The following is a 13,803-nucleotide window of genomic DNA, read 5'->3' as shown; positions in this document are numbered from 1 at the left end:
GCCATCCCCGTGACCCGCCGGTGCCTCCACCTGCCATAGATGACTGAGCTTGGGACGATCGTGCAGAGGAAGAAGCGGCTTTAGATACTCGCGCTGGCCCTCAAGCTGATGTACCCCCTCGACCCTCGAGAAGTCGACATCAGGTTTTCTCGTCACTGTTTGATTCCATGGACGAAATCCGCAAGAGATTGGCTCGCATCGAGCACCATCTTGGGATTCAGTCCTCTTCAGACGATATTTTTGTGTCCCCCTATGATAGATCTGGGCTTGACGATTTGGAGGGCTCCGAGTTAGGATCAGATGATGAGTAGTTAGCTTCGTTGTTTTAAGACTTGTGGAGGATTTTATTGTTTTCTAGCTTTGATCATTTCATTCCTATGCTGTTGATGTTCTGATATATGATTAGTTATGATTATTCTCTTGTCGATTTAATCGTGTGTTTGTCTGTTTTTCCTGTTCCTTTTTATGTTTCCTTGTGTATTCGATGTCGTGTTTTTCAGGAGTCGCTGATTTCTACCACATTTTTACAACTTACTCGACATTTGTCCAGGGAAGTGTTTTTGCTTTAACTGTCTTGATCATTCATTTTATATTTCTTTACACTGAGGGCAGTGTCGTTATCAAAGTGTGGGGGTGGGTCAGTTTTGTTTCACGTCGTTGCACACACACTTAACAACACTTTTAACGTAGGATGAGACTATTGACAGACAAATATCTCTTGTTTCACTTGATAATCGGATTATTTTGTTAGATTTTGGATCACCCGGGAAATAGTTTCACGCCTAGTAATTGAATGAGAGGAGTCGTAGTTTCAAGGAGAGGGTCAGACACGAACCGGTTCTGTATCAACTTTCATTCAATGCACGTGGTCAAACTTTTACTCATGGATAGTGAATTGTGAACTTAAAAAAAAAATCGAACAACGATCCCTAGAATTCGTCTGATTAGCCCTCGAAGCGAAAATACGAACGATGATGACTTAGGGATGATTTAGGTGATCTTTGGACTGTTTGAGCCTTTCAAGCCTGACCGATACATCATTCATTGTCTCTAGTAACCCTTTTTGAGCCTGTAAAAATCGAATGTTGTGTGTCAATGACAAACAATTAGCCCCCATTCGTAATTTATTCAAGTTCCCACATCAACTACCTGAGTCTTAGCCTATACACTTTTTCCTACCTACATGTGAGAGGAATAAACCTCATGTGCACATTGAAATGTTTGAATTACTCTAATGGATTGAAGAAATATGTGTGAAGGAGTCGATGAATTTTTATTCATGAAAAAAATAAAAAAATAGAGAAAAAGAAAAAGGAGGAAAGTGTATAGTATTGAAAACACCCGAAAAAATTTGTGGGTGAAATTTGAAGGACAAGGAGAAAGAAAGGAGACTAGAGAGCTCAAAGGATGATGAAAATACAGTGATTGTTGATGAGTCAAAAGTTGGATGAATGTGCTGCAGGATTATTTTTTCATTTCCTCTCACTTTTGATTCTCATACCTTCTATTGTAACCGTGAACCTTGGCCTTACGTTATAAGCTTGAAAAGACCTATTAACCAAGTCATCGTCGTTCAACACTTAGTAGAGAGGGGTATGAAAGTCAAGCATATGGGGCGTCTCGATAACAAATGAAAATAAGTGATCATGAAACCAAATAGTTGGTGATGAGTACAAGTCTGACCTGCACACTGCACACATCTTGTTCTGTTGATCATTACTGGGTAAATGTTAAATCTTGAATTGCAACGAAAACAAATCTTGTGAAATGCGAAGCGTGATCTTTTGACCAGGGGTGAAAGAGTTTGACAAATTGAGAAGTTTTGATTGTGGTACTTGAGTTCTAAATCTGAGATATTTCTCATCTTTATTTTTGTATGATTTGTTCGAGGACGAACAAAGGTTAAGTGTGGGGGAGTTGATATGTAGTGCCCAAATTCAGTACACGTATAAGCCATGCATTTAATTAATCATTAAAGTATTTATTAATTTTTAAAATGAGTCTTAGTAGTGCATGATTTATTTAAATACATTATTTTAAATTAATTATGTTTATTTGATGCACGTTAAAGTGTTTTTCAAGTTTCATGGCGAATATTCGAAGCGGGATCGAGGAAAAGACTGTTGACGATTTCGGTAATCTAAAATGTGGTGTTTTATTTTAAGTTGAGGTTGGGGCATTTTAAAATAATTATTAAGTTTAGCATTTTAAATCCTAACTTATTTATTTAGTTGATTTAAGAGTTTAAAACTTTTAAAATCAGCATTTTTGTGGATTTTATTTTATTAAAGGAGAATGTTATAAAATTAGTGTGTATTTTATTTCAATTAAGGAAATTGAGTGAGTTAGTGTTTGATTAACTTTAAATTAGTGGTTAATTCATGATTAAGCAATTTATTTTCCCTAAACTTCCCCACTAACTCACGTTAGTCACACACACACACACTCTTACACCTTTTTCACACACAAAGCCGTAACACACACACACAATCACAAGTCATTCTAGTTTTATTTTTTTAGAGCCAAAACCTAGGGTTCTTGAGAAAACCCAGCAGCCGCCCCTCCCTTCAAAGAATTTCAGCAGTTTCGATGATTTTATCTCAAGTAAACCGAGCCACAATCGTCCCGGACCAAGCCTCGCTTCCTTCCCGCTTCAGTATCGTCGTTCCGGTAACGTTAAAGATTTAAAGGCACGTATATTATGTTCTTTTTGCATTGATCTTGTCATATTATGTGTTGTGTTATTTTTATGCGTAAAAATTCATGTGTGACATTCGTCGTTTGAGAGGAAAATGGTTTGAATGCGTTTTGAAATACTTTTTAGATCTGAAATCTCGTAACTTACAGTTCCGTTGAAAACTACGATTCTTCGGTCGAGATTTTGAGAAAGCTTTTAACGCAAAAAACGTAGAACTCTTCGAGACCTTCTATTTTATATAAAATTCGAGATATTTGGATAAGAATTGAGTGAGTTATGGCATTTTTTGTGGGACTGCTCAAACTACGTTTTTCAGTAAATTTCGATGTTGATGCGTTCTTGAAGTTTATTTGTTGCAGGCTTCGTTGGGAATCAACGGGTGATCGTTGCGGCGTCTAGGTATGTTTAGTTCGATGTTGGGAAGATTTTTGGTGTCTCTTTTCGTGTCGTTAGGCACCAAGTTGAATCAAGAGTCGAGGAAGAAAATGGTGTCGAACCTCGAGTTGTGTCGTTAGTTGTTGATTGTCACACTTGCGAACAATTATAATGGCTTACTTGGGTTTGGTACAATGTCGTGACGTCCTAGGACGGGTCTCGAGGTGTCCGTTCATAGTCCGTACAATCAAGTTTGGGAGTAATAAGCAATATAAGAATTTCCCGCAGGCTTTAATTCACCCGAGGCTAGCCGGACCCCCACACGGACCATGGCACGGGGTCCGTGTCTTTGATTCCTCACAAGTGTCAACTGTCCGAGCCTACACGGACCCCTTGACGGACCCTAGCACGGGGTCCGTGTCCCATCTTCTTTCCGAACATTTCTGTTGCGTACCTACACGGACCCAGGGACGGGGTCCGTGTACTCACGTTTTTGGGAAAAATATTATGGTTGCTTTGGGGTTTGATGTCTTGGTTTAGTGCAAGGGTTATCAAGGTCGTGCCATGGGAAATTGTAGACTGTCCTAAGGAATGATTGAGCTTGAGAGTAACTATGATTTCTACGTCTAAGTTATGCAAGTTAAGTATGCAATTTCATGTTAATATGTCGCAGCAACGGCCCCAGTCGAAGTCCAACGAATCCCTCAACGCCAAGTAAATATGATGACGAGCAAAGAAAATATTTTAAGTTTTTGGAGGTATGCTAAATGTCTTGTGACCAAATTATGTTAGGATTGGAAAGCGTTAAATTATGAACGGGGACCAATCCGCCCGTTAAATTATGAACGGATTAGATCGAGGTTGGAAAGCATTAAATTATGAACGGAGACCAACCAGCCCGTTAAATTATGAACGGGGATCTCATGTATGTGGCAGTGGATACGTCCCTGCCAGCCCAGTACTGTGGTTTGTCTGATCAGGCATTTATTATGTTATGGGTCACTTGCTTTGAAACATGCCTCTACGCAAATTAAAGTTATGTATGTTTAAGTACGTTCAGTTATGCAAGCATGTTTATGAAAGCTTTCAAGTTATGGCACGTCTATGTATGTACGTATGTTCAAGTTACGTTATGCAAGTTCAAGTTTTAGTATGTACGCTCTATTTTAAAGTTGCATGTGGTTTTATTACGTAATACTCGTTATTCCGGTTTATACGTGTTGAGTCTTTAGACTCACTAGACTTGATCGATGTCGGTGAGTATGTTGATGAGGAGACATGAGGTGGCGACCAAGGGGCAAGCTTGGACTGAGCGGGAGGCTAAACCCGAGGACCGCCATGTTGAAGTTTTAGGCAAAAGTTAAATTACTCTGATTTCATATTTTTGTGGAAATACTTTGAGCAAAACTTTTGTGAGCAAATTTTATTGTAGTTATTTTTAACGACCATGTCTTATGGGGGACTTGATTGAGATATTTTATGGCAAACTTTGAAGGTTATTTTATGTTTAAGAAAATTTTAATTTTTCCGCAAATGTTAAGTAGTAAAAAGTACGGTACGTTACAGTTGGTATCAGAGCGGTGTTCTTGTAAAGGGTTATGCCTACTGCCAGTCACAAGAAGCTCGCGAAGTCACACCTCAAGTCTGTAAGTTTTAAGGTTTCAAATTTATGTTATGTAGTAAGCATTAAGTTCTGATTTCAGCATGAGCATAATTAAAGTTGTAGTACGTGCATCTTATGTCATTGATATCATGTTCATGCATATTGGGTTTACGTGTTGGCTAAATGTTAGAACAGTATGCCTCCCAGACCTAGGATTGTGCGTGAAGCAGGCGATGAGAATAGGAATGCCCAGGATGGGGAGAGGGTCACTCCTCCTCGTCCACCCCAGATATGCAGGCTCAGATGCTTGCAGGGATGGCCCAGTTCTTCGCACAGTTTGCGGGGAACTAGACTGCAGTAGACACAAGGGCGAGGCCCAGACTCGAGGCAGTCTATGAAAGATTTAGGAGGATTAATCCGAAGGATTTTTCGGGGACCACTGACCCGATGATAGCGGAAGGATGGATTAAGTCCATCGAGGTAATCTTTGCATTTATGGAGCTACAGGATACTGACAGAGTTATATGTGCCACCTTTTGTTGACTGGAGACGCAAGGGTTTTCACTGTCAGTGAACTTACAAACACTGACGTGGAATGGGTTCAAGGAGGTTTTCTACTCCGAATACTTCACTGAAGAAGTACGCTCTCGCCTGACCAGGGAGTTCATGTCGCTCCGATAGGGAGACAGCAGCGTGGCAGACTTCGTCAGGAAGTTTGAAAAGGGGTGTCACTTTTTTGCCCTTGATGGCAATTGATGCCCGGGGGAAGATGAGGCATTTTATGGATGGGTGGCGGCCGATCTTGCGCCATGATGTTCGAGTTGCTAATCCTATGACTTATACAGTTGTCGTGTCGAGAGCTTTGGTGGCAGGGCAGAACCAAAGGAACATTGAGCTCGATAGGCTTGGCAAGAGGCCCTATCAGACACTTTGTTTTGAGGAATCTTTGTAAGTCATTAAGAAACTTATGATTAAGTGGATATGAGTACTGGAATTAGGTTATCTAAGACTACTTTGGTCGTGTAAGTTTTGATTTCAAGTTTATGGAATGGGTGATCATATGGGGATATTGGGTGAAATAAAAAGGGAATTAGTTGTATTCAACATAGGTTACCAATGTCGAATATTAAGATTTTTATCGAGTAAGAAATCCAAAATCTTTATATGAGGATTCTAGAATTCTGTGGGTTATAAGCGAAGTTGATTTATTAGAATTAGTCCATCATTAACAGGGAGAAACTTATTAAGCTTTATACGTTAAAAAGAATTAAGTATTGAGGATACGTCAAAGTGTGACATTCGTTCGAATGAGGAAGATTTAAGTGTCTTAGGCCTTAACTATAATGTAATTGGGAAAGAAATAGTTTAAGCATGTATTTGATGCTAGAAAGATTTTATTATCTAAGCAGAATATCGATATTGTATATTTTAGGATTTTATGGATTAGTTTTACTCGAAATTTAAGATTTGCAGCAATCTTTATTTGGGATGTGCTTGTAAACAGCTAAGTTACGTAAGTTAGTGTCGTATGGTAAAGACTCGATTCAAGGATCGTAGGTCAATATTATTACGGGGTTAAGATAAGGTTTAACTTTTGAGTGTAGTACCAAGGATAGAAGTTGATCACTAACTTTTGGTGCTAAGATTTCTTAGATTGAACTGCATAAATGCTAATGTAATAGATCGATGAACATTACGGGTATAGTATAAGGAAGGTTACGATAAGTTTGAACCTCCATTTCTAATATTGGGAATTGTGAGAAAAGTCAGAACTCAAGGTCATAGTAAAGTAAAACTAAGACAGCCTTCAGAACTAGATTAGGACATTACGAATTATCGATATTATTGATGTTGGAATTATAGAGATAAGAATGCACAATTATGAGATTTTGAGCAGCAGGGCCGAAGCCACACCGCACCCGCGGTGCTAAGACTACCGCACCCGCTGGTGTAGGTGACAGAAATTGGTGAATTTGTGCGAACAGACACCGCACCCGCGGTGCTAGCACGACAGCACCCGCGGTGTGAGACCGCACCCGCGGTCATGTAAGGACCGCACCCGCGGTCTAGGTGCAACATTTTTGGATGGACTCGCCGTGAGCACAGCGCACCCGCACTCTTGAGACACCGCACCCGCGGTTTGCATGCGAAAATGCCACCTTTGATTTTCGTAGTGACACATGGCATGGTATATATATACTTTGGATTGACACTTCATTTGCATGTTTTCAGAGTGAGAGAACCGAGAGCTCTTAAGAATTCTTCAAGCTTTTGCATATTAGAATTTAGATTGTGCAACAATTTGCCATTCGGTTTGAAATCCGAGTAGAGATTCGTGTTCCTCTTGACAAGGGCTACGAAAGGACGTAAGTTTCTTACATTTCCAGCATGTCTCGATATTCATATGTTGGAGAAGTTGTGATTTGCTTGAAGATATGTGTTCTTGATAGTATGAGCTTGATATAGTTGCTATCGGATTGATTTTTGGATATCGTATGCTTTTATTCGAAATTCCAGCATGTATTATGTGAAGATTTTACAGATTATAGCTGGTGGATTGATGTTTAGATGAGATTATGAGTTGTTGGGATTGATTTTGATATTGTTGTGGTGAAATTGTATTATCGGTATCGAAGAAATACGTCGTTATGCCGTCGATTTTATACCAAATGTGATTCTTGAGTTGTACTAGATGGTTGAGTTGTGTTTTGATATATATAGCACATTCATTATCCCATTTCAGATTAATCTTGATAGAGTTGACATTCCGACTTTGAGACTTCGATCGACGATTCGACAAGAAAGGTATAATTCATGTGGTCACGGGATTGCACAACTCGATTCAGATTTGATACGAGTTTCCCTAAATCACATACTAGATTGTTATTACATTGATTATGTAATGCCTTGTTTATTGATTTATATTCGAGTCCTGAGATAGGAGAGATTGGCAGACTTGCCAAAACTAGACGTTTCGGTGTATCGACGCATAGGAGCAGATTTGCTATATGTGTAGACCCTCGATACAGAGTTGACCGAAGTCTAGGAATAAGACGTACCGTTGCCCCGAGTGGTTGGGTAGGTAACAGACCGTCTTATTCACACCGGGATCCCTAGATTAGAAAAGAGTCGAGTCAAGATTTGAATTGTCGAATACAGATTTGTATTCTACTACATGTTTACAGATTTGTATTCTACTACATGTTTAGATGTATATTCATGTTACTTGATTTATGTTATGCATTTGTACATGATTTATGACATTGCATGCATCCATGTTTTATACTGGGATATGTTCTCACCGGAGTTATCCGGCTGTTGTCGTGTCTGTATGTGTGCATGGCAACAGGTGGGGCAGGATCGGGGTCACGAGCTAGATGAGAGATGATGATAGCGTGGAGATCTCGGGCATTGCAGATTACTAGTGGTTTCTTATGGCACTTGTACTACTTATGTTTGTAGTTGTCATGTGAACACTTGTGTATGTTGTACGAACAGACTTGTATGTACATTACGTTGTTTAATTTCTATCGAGATATGTTATGCTTTAGTTAATACATTTGAATTAAAATTAAAAGCAAAATTTTGACCCACATTTTCGAACAAAGATCCAATTAAATCCCAAAAGAATAGAGTTAGAGCCCGGGTCCCCACAACAGGTGGTATCAGAGCAGTAGGTTCTGTAGACTGAGATAGAATAGAATGAGCGGGGTAGATCGAGTCATCTTCCTTGCTTTTGAGATGCTAGCATGCTTTATTGCTTTTCCTATTATATGTTGTGTTGTATTATCTGAATTGATTTACAGCATTTCAAGCCTGAATCAGAACCGATTCTCGATCAGAGGTATATGATCAGAGAAGGGCTGAGACAGATGACATTGGGTGTGTACTAATCAGTTTTATGATCAGATTTATGCCGCCTAGACGAGTGCCACAACCAGAGCAGGGTAGCACATCCGGTGCACAGATGGATGTCACCGCTACGCCGATGGAGACTTTATTGAAGAGATTCCAGTCTTTCCATCCGCCTACTCTGAAAGGCACAGAGAGTGCAGTAGAATGCGAGAGCTGGCTGGATGATATCGAGATGCTGTTTGAGTCCTTGGCATATACTGATGAGCGACGTGTGAAGCTGATAGGGCATCAGATGCAAGAGGTTGCCAAGAGCTGGTGGTTGACGACGAAGAGAGCCTTGGAGCACCGAGGCATTGATATCACGTGGAAAGTCTTCAAAGACGAGTTCTATCAGCGCTTCTTTCCCGTCTCCTACCGGAAAGATAAGGGAGCTGAATTTGCGAATCTGAAGCAGGGACAGTGGAACATCGAGGAGTATGTTGCTAAATTTTCTGCATTGCTACGATTTGCACCGCATGTGGCCGGAAACGACGAGGCAGTGGTCGATCAGTTCATCAACGGGCTGAATCCGGATGTTTTCACTTTGGTGAACACGAGTCGGCCTAGTACTTTTTCAGAGGCACTGAACCGAGCGAAGGGAGCCGAGGCTGGCTTGATCAGGCAGCGAGGGGCTTCCTACGGTGTTCAGGGGCAGAGACCGCCACAGTCTACTACCGTACAGTTTCCACCACCTCCTCCTCGTTTTGACAGCGGAGCTAGTGGTAGTGGTAAGAAGGAATTTCTAAAGGCTAAAGGCAAACAATTTAAGAAATCTGGGAGTAGTTCATCGAGTTCGAGTGGATCTCGACAGAGAAGTCAGGGGTCAGAGTATAGTGGCGCATACTGTGGTTCATGCGGAGGGCGACATGCTACGGAGCAGTGTCAAGGAGTTCTGGGACGCTGCAACATCTGTAGGCAACAGGGACATTTCGCCAGAGTTTGTCCCCAGAGAGGTGCACAACGATTCCAGAGCACAGGATCATCAGCACCAGCGCCACAGATGGAGAGACAGGCATCCTCTGTACACTCCTTCCAGCCACCCTCTACACAGACCCAGCAGAGACTAGGAGGTAGTCAGACGGTGAGTCAGCCTCCCAGACAGCAGGCACGTGTTTTTGCCCTGACAGAGGAACAGGCGCAGGAGGCGCCAGATGACGTCATTGCAGGTAACTGTTTTCTTTGCGGTTATCCTGCATATGTGTTGATAGACACAGGGGCATCTCATACATTTATATCTGAACATTTTGCATTGAGACATGCATTGCCTGTTGAGTCGATGTCGACAGTAGTGTCTATAGCTTCTCCGTTGGGAAGTGGTTTGATATCTGTGACTACTGTTAGACACTGTATGCTTCAGTTTGAGGGGCATGAGATTGATCTTGATTGTGTAGTACTTGGTTTAGCTGATTTTGACTGTATAGTTGGCATAGATATGTTAACCAAGTACAGGGCCACTGTAGATTGTTTCCACAAGATTGTCAGATTCAGACCCGAAATGACAGACGAGTGGAAATTTTACGGCAAGGGTTCCAGATCTCGGATTCCCTTAGTATCTGCTCTGACTATGAGTAGATTGCTTCAGAGAGGAGCAGAGGGCTTTCTTGTATATTCAGTAGATCTACTGAAGACGAGCCCAGCATTGGCAGATTTGCCAGTGGTTTGCGAGTTTGCAGATGTTTTTCCTGATGAGATTCCAGGATTACCTCCAGTTCGAGAGGTTGATTTCAGCATAGACCTTGTGCCAGGCAGTGTTCCTATTTCAAGAGCTCCGTATAGGATGGCGCCTGTTGAACTGAAAGAGTTGAAAGCACAGTTGGAGGATCTTCTGTCCAAGGGATATATATCAGACCCAGTGTATCACCTTGGGGTGCTCCGGTGCTTTTCGTTAGAAAGAAAGATGGTTCGATGCGACTGTGTATTGATTATAGACAGTTGAACAAGGCAACAGTGAAGAACAAGTATCCTTTGCCTCGCATCGACGATTTATTTGACCAGTTACAGGAATCTTCGGTATATTCGAAGATTGATTTGAGATCAGGGTATCATCAGCTCAGAGTTAGAGACGTTGATATTCCGAAAACTGCATTCCGAACCAGGTATGGACATTACGAGTTTGTTGTTATGCCTTTCGGTTTGACGAATGCACCAGCGGTGTTTATGAGTTTGATGAACCGCATTTTTCAGAGATATTTAGATGATTTTGTGATTGTATTTATCGATGACATTTTGGTGTATTCGAAGAATTTGACTGAGCATGCAGATCACCTGAGGATTGTATTGAAGACTTTGAGAAAAGAGCAGTTGTATGCCAAACTGTCCAAGTGTGAATTCTGGTTGCGACAGGTTGTCTTCTTGGGGCATATTATATCTGGAGAGGGTATTGCGGTAGATCCGAGTAAAGTTGAGGCTGTGATCAGTTGGCCGAGACCGACTTCTGTGCCAGAGATACGCAGTTTCATGGGTTTAGCCGGGTATTATCGATGTTTTATTCGAGACTTCTCCAGTATAGCGAAGCCTATCACCCAGTTGACACAGAAGAATATGCCATTTGTGTGGTCCGAAGATTGTGAAGCCAGTTTTGTAGAGCTGAAGAAGAGGCTGACTAGTGCGCCTGTCTTGACGATTCCTGCAGGTACAGGTGAGTTCGTTGTATACTGTGACGCATCTCACAGAGGGTTAGGATGTGTTCTTATGCAGCGAGGGCACGTGATAGCGTACGCCTCTAGACAGCTGAAGCCGCACGAGACTCGTTATCCGATTCATGATCTTGAATTGGCGGCGATTGTATTTGCACTCAAGATCTGGCGTCACTATCTGTATGGCGAGAAATTTGAGATCTATTCCGATCATAAGAGCTTGAAGTATCTCTTTTCTCAGTCAGAGTTGAACATGAGGCAGCGACGATGGCTTGATCTGCTGAAAGATTTTGATTGCGAGATCAAGTACCATCCAGGAAAGTCGAATGCAGCGGCAGACGCCTTGAGTCGAAAGGTATGTGCTCTTTCCTTGTCGACTGTAGGTGTATCGAGTTTAGTAGAAGATTGTTGCTTGTCTGGATTGACATTTAATACAGAGAGTAGACCGTTGCGACTTGCTGCGATTCAGATTGAGCCAGACTTGATTTCGAGGATCAAAGAAGCACAGAGAACTGATCCGAGTGTGCAGAAATCGATTGATATGGTCAGAGCTGGACATATCTCAGAATATCACGTCAGAGATTCTGTTCTGTATGTGAATAACCGCTTAGTGGTGCCAGAGATTTCAGATTTGAGACGACAGATCATGTCGGAAGCACACTGTAGTCGGTTCAGCATTCATCCTGGTGGCAGGAAGATGTATAACGACTTGAAGACACAATTCTGGTGGAAGCAGATGAAGACAGACATTGCAGAATTTGTGTCTAAGTGCCTGAATTGCCAGCAGGTGAAGGCAGAGAGAAAGAAGCCCGGAGGTTTACTTCAGAGTTTGTCTGTTCCTGAATGGAAATGGGACCACATTTCCATGGACTTCGTGACGAAGTTACCTCGATCTTCGCGGGGCTGTGACGCGATCTGGGTTGTGATAGACAGACTGACCAAATCAGCGTGCTTTATTCCGTACAGGATGACTTATCGACATGATCAGATGGCAGAGTTGTATGTCAAAGAGGTCGTCAGATTGCATGGTGTGCCGAAGTCGATCGTATCAGATCGTGATCCACGATTCACTTCTCATTTTTGGCACAGCTTGCAGCAGGCTTTGGGTACGACTTTACACCAGAGCACTGCTTATCATCCCCAGACAGACGGACAGTCAGAGCGGACTATCCAGACTTTGGAGGATATGCTGAGAGCTGTAGTACTAGACTTTGATACTAATTGGCAAGATGCATTGCCATTGTGTGAGTTTTCATACAACAACAGCTATCAGACGAGCATAGAGATGGCACCGTTCGAAGCTTTATACGGAAAGAAGTGCAGATCTCCGTTGTACTGGGATGATATTTCTGAGGTACCAGTGTTGGGGCCTGATATGATTCGTGAGATGACAGAAAAAGTGAAGATCATTCAGAAACGAATGAAGACGGCACAGGATAGGCAAGCGAAGTACGCCAATATTAGACGCAGACCGTTAGTATTCGAACAGGGAGACAGAGTATTTTTGAAGATTTCACCTTTCAGAAGCGTTGTCAGATTTGGCAAGCGTGGAAAGTTGTCTCCTAGATACGTCGGTCCGTATGAGATTCTTGAAAAGATTGGCGATCGAGCTTACAGACTTGCTCTTCCTCCTTCACTGTCCGGTATACATGATGTTTTTCATGTATCGATGTTGCGCAGATACATGCCGGATGACTCTCATGTCATTCAACCTGAAGAAGCCGAGTTAGATCAGACTCTGAGCTATGTTGAAAGACCGATACAGATTCTTGATTGGAAAGAGAAACAACTTAGAACCAAGACCATTCCGCTGGTGAAGGTTCAATGGAATCGTCATGGCATCGAGGAAGCAACTTGGGAGACAGAGTCTGAGATGAGACAGAGGCATCCCGAGCTATTTGTATGATGTGAGTTTTCTTTCAGTTCTAATGTCATTTCTTCCTTTACTATGATTGATTAAGTTGTTTGTGAGTTCGAGGACGAACTCCTGTCTAAGAGGGGGAGAAATGTAAGGCTCGAGAATTATCGATATTATTGATGTTGGAATTATAGAGATAAGAATGCACAATTATGAGATTTTGAGCAGCAGGGCCGAAGCCACACCGCACCCGCGGTGCTAAGACTACCGCACCCGCGGTGTAGGTGACAGAAATTGGTGAATTTGTGCGAACAGACACCGTACCCGCGGTGCTAGCACGACCGCACCCGCGGTGTGAGACCGCACCCGCGGTCATGTAAGGACCGCACCCGCGGTCTAGGTGCAACATTTTTGGATGGACTCGCCGTGAGCACAGCGCACCCGCACTCTTGAGACACCGCACCCGCGGTTTGCATGCGAAAATGCCACCTTTGATTTTCGTAGTGACACATGGCATGGTATATATATACTTTGGATTGACACTTCATTTGCATGTTTTCAGAGTGAGAGAACCGAGAGCTCTTAAGAATTCTTCAAGCTTTTGCATATTAGAATTTAGATTGTGCAACAATTTGCCATCCGGTTTGAAATCCGAGTAGAGATTCGTGTTCCTCTTGACAAGGGCTACGAAAGGACGTAAGTTTCTTACATTTCAGCATGTCTCGATATTCATATGTTG

The sequence above is a fragment of the Primulina eburnea genome, chromosome 1 (assembly GCF_022965805.1).
Source record: "Primulina eburnea isolate SZY01 chromosome 1, ASM2296580v1, whole genome shotgun sequence".
Classification (NCBI taxonomy): domain Eukaryota; kingdom Viridiplantae; phylum Streptophyta; class Magnoliopsida; order Lamiales; family Gesneriaceae; genus Primulina; species Primulina eburnea.
This window is presented reverse-complemented; position numbering follows the sequence as displayed.